This window comes from Myotis davidii, unplaced genomic scaffold (assembly GCF_000327345.1).
Source record: "Myotis davidii unplaced genomic scaffold, ASM32734v1 scaffold924, whole genome shotgun sequence".
Lineage (NCBI taxonomy): Eukaryota > Metazoa > Chordata > Mammalia > Chiroptera > Vespertilionidae > Myotis > Myotis davidii.
Window position 1 is genome coordinate 553,160 of NW_006294764.1, and position 3,695 is coordinate 556,854.

General features: G+C 44.7%; 1 protein-coding gene across 1 annotated transcript in view; it reads left to right on the forward strand.

Annotated features, from left to right (window-relative positions):
• The first annotated feature begins 3,534 nt into the window (after positions 1 to 3,534).
• PRDX1 (peroxiredoxin 1) overlaps positions 3,535 to 3,695 on the forward strand; it is a 12,671-nt gene continuing 12,510 nt past the window's right edge. Inside the window, exon 1 of the mRNA XM_006779322.2 lies at positions 3,535 to 3,638. The gene's annotated coding sequence lies outside the window, so the exon portion shown is untranslated. The remainder of the gene's footprint in view (positions 3,639 to 3,695) is intronic.

Consider the following 3,695-nt stretch of genomic DNA (forward strand, 5'->3'; position numbering starts at 1 on the left):
TAGGCATGCCCCCTGGAGGGAGAGAGGTAGGTGGGTCCTTTGTCTTGAGGCTTTTATCTCCCTCTTGCAGGCAGGCGGGAATCTTAGGGGAAGTCTCAGGGAAGGGTTTTAGCAGAATATTAGTCAGTTTTCTAAGTATGCTCCGTCAAGATCCTGGTCTCCACTGATTGGTCAGTGTCAGGGCACAGGGTACTTAGTCATTTCAGCTGGTCCTGGTGCTGCCCACCTGGTTTTGCTGTTTTTCTGGATCTGGAGCTGAAATACAACTTGTGGCCTGGATGTTATTTCTAGGGAGGTGACCTTCTCTGTGTGCTGTGAATTGCTCTGTCCGTTTGTTCAGCTATCTGTCTCAGTTTCTCTATTCCACTTGTCCTGGCTTTCTGGCCTGTCTCAATATCATGATGAACAAGGCAGATATCCCAAAAGCTTACCCTCAAGTTTACACATTTCCAACTTCCTCTTAGCCATCTTCCCCTGGAATCCCAAATTCGACATGCCTCAAAGCGGGCTCTTAATAATCTGCTCCAAAATCTGTTTCACTGCGTTTCTGTGAATTTCACCACTCTTCATCCAATTCACCCATTTAATGATTATTCAAAACACCTCAATAGATGCTGTCTCATTTGTCTTGCATGTCTGGTACCTAGCAGAGAATAGGACTCCGGTAAATGTAATTAAACCGCTGTGCTGCTGATTCTAAATGTACATCTCCAGCAGTGACCTCTGAACATTTCCACCTGGATGTCTTGAGGATATTTCAATGTTGTTTGCCTCAAACCAAACTGATTATCTTCTCCTTTAAAAGAGAAATCAATAATAGGGTGGACTCCAGAGTTATACAACCTGGCCATAACACTGTAAGGCACACAACTTCACTCCATGGGGCACCATTCATAATATAGCCTCTATAATATCACATTACATATTGTGCAACATGATGGCTCTGCTGCCTGGGCCGGCAATAGGCTCCAATACCTGTTAGCTCTGACCTGGGACAATTTATTTAAATTCTTTGGTCATCAGATGCCTCAGCTATAGAATACATAGTATTCAATAAATGTTTGTTATTATCTTTAACCTCAAACTTGCTTGTCCTCCAGTTTCCTATGCCTCTGGTTAGCGACATCACTCTGTCACCAAAAAATTAGACTAAACTTCCTCTTTCTTCTTACCCTAAGTCCAATGAATCCCAAGGCCTATAGAAATATTCTTTCTTTCCTTCTTCCCATCCTGCTGTCAATGTCATATGACAGTCCTGAGAATTCTCTTGTCTGGACTATTGAAGTGGCCTTCCAATTGTTTTCTTTAGGTTCTGGTACTATAAAGATAAATAAAAGAGGTAATATCCTTCCTAGGCTACTGCTGAACAAATGAGGATAAAACAATGGCATTTTTGTAAAAATGGAGAGAGATTTATACCAAGCCCTACAGAAGAATAAAGGAAGAAACCCCTCATTTCTGAAATTGTTACTGCTTTCTGAGGAAAGACTCCGCAATCATTTAATTAAACAAAAAATATTTAACAGATTTCTCTTTTTAGAACTCTGTTCTGCTGTTTAATTTTTTTTTTTTTTTTATATTCCCATGGGGATAGGTTGTTGCCATTTCCCTGGGCCATGGTAACTCTTGTGGTTCTTAAATGAAGCAAGCCCAAGTGCCCAGTTCAGGACCTGGCACATGGGAGATACAATAAATGGTAATTTTCTTTTGGTTGAAGTAGGACAGTGTGTTGTTGGATTAATCTGCTCGGACCATTAATCATCTATAGTTAAGCTCTGAAATCTAGGTCTCTCCTGCCTCCTCAAGAAGGAAATGAATAATGGCCAAATAACTGTTCAACCTCAGGCAGGGAAGGAAAAACAAATAAAAAAATCACTACTATTGCAAGGTAGGATGATAAATATTAAAAAAGAATTGAGATGCTCAGTCATCATGACATAGCACTTCTCCATTTCCTAAGCTGCTGTAAGGTCCAAAGGAATTGTGGGGGGTGGAGGCAGAGCTGGGGACATAACACTATTTATTCAATGCTCCTATTTTAACATCAGGTGCTCTGTTGTCACCTGGGGGCATAGAGATGACAGGAAAATCAGCCTAGCAAGGAGAGGCAGACATGTAAACAAGTAAAATAGCTTAATTTTTTTTTTTTTTTTGGCTCTACAGGCTATTGTTTGGATACAAAGGCAAGAATGGTCAATGCTGGGGATGAGCAAAATTCAGAACAACTTCAGAGGAATTCTGGGGATGAGCCAAGGCCAAGAACCGTTTCAAGTAAGCAATGCTTCAGCTGCATCTATAAAGACTTTAGGTCACCTAGGAGGGAACAGTTTCTGTGATAGCACAGGGACCTGGGCCAGGATCCCAAGGACACCGGGTAAGAAAAACCACAGAGCTGATGCTACTCCTGTCCCTGGCAGGGGATCCCAGAGTCAAAAGGCCAGAAAACACACACCTGGTAAGCCTACCACAAAAATGAAACCACTCCTCTTCCTAGGAAAAGTCTTATCTTCCTTCTAAGGACTTGCTCCTCATACACTGACAAGCAAAATTCCACAAGCCCGGTCTCCTGCCCCACCCCCGAAAAAAAGCTCGCCTTTCACACAAGTCCGCTTTGCCTCCAGCTTATAAAAACAGCCAAGCAGAGCCAGTCCCCTAGCTAGTTCAGAGGACCTTCCTCTCCTCTATGCTGCCTCCCTTGTGCTCTAGCTTAAGTTTAATAAAAATCTGTCTGGAAATTTCTCTGGGGGTCCCCCTTGATTTCTATCTTGGGGAATCCAAGAACCCTAACAGTGGTAACATTTCTTCACGCTTGAACAAAAACCTGAAGGCTCGAAACAGCCACACACTGTTCTGGGTGTTACAATCGAGACGCTAAAGTTATAGTAATAATAGATAACATTTCTAATGTGTAGTAAGAACTGGGTACTGTGCTAAAAAAACTACATAGATGATCTCAATGAAGAATAGTATTCCCATTTTACAAGTAAGAAAAGTAAAGCTAAAGGATTAAGACTCGTGCCTAAAGGCCACACATAAAATGGCAGTGAGATGCTTGAATTCAGGAAATTGCCCCAGTTTTTTAAACCACAAATCAGAGCAGTGATACGGTCAGATTTCAAAAATATTCCCTCCAGACGTAGTGGAAGGGATGGGTGGAGAGGGAAGCAGCAATCTTGTAATTAGAACAACGAAGCAGGCTAAGCACTGAGGGGTACCGAGGATCAACACTAAGGCAGAGGATGTGGGGGCCCGAGGGGAACATTTGGATAGCTCGCAGGGCTCGTAGCGGTTAAATGTGGTGCAGCAGCGAGACCCTCTATCCAGGTTTGGGTTTTGAGCGCAAGGCATGCTTCCCCTTACCTCCCCTCCCCACCAACCACGGGCGGCAGGTATGGGGGATTGGTACTTTGGGCACCGAGTCCGCCCCTAGGGAAAGCGCTGAGTCATTCCGGCTGGGAGCGTTGGATCCGGACTGGGCTCCGGCCAGATCCCCCTCCCCTCTCCCCCTCCCGCACCCCGACCCGCTCTGACTCTCGCGAGAACCATACCGGCTATAAAAGCAGCGCAGCGAGGCCGCGCGCGCTTTTCGTGCGTCTCCTTCCTGCTTGACTGGATTTGCCATTTTTGCTTCAGTGCTGGTGAGTACGTGGGCCGCGCGGCCTCTGCAGGTGAAGCGCCCCGCATTCCGCAGGTCG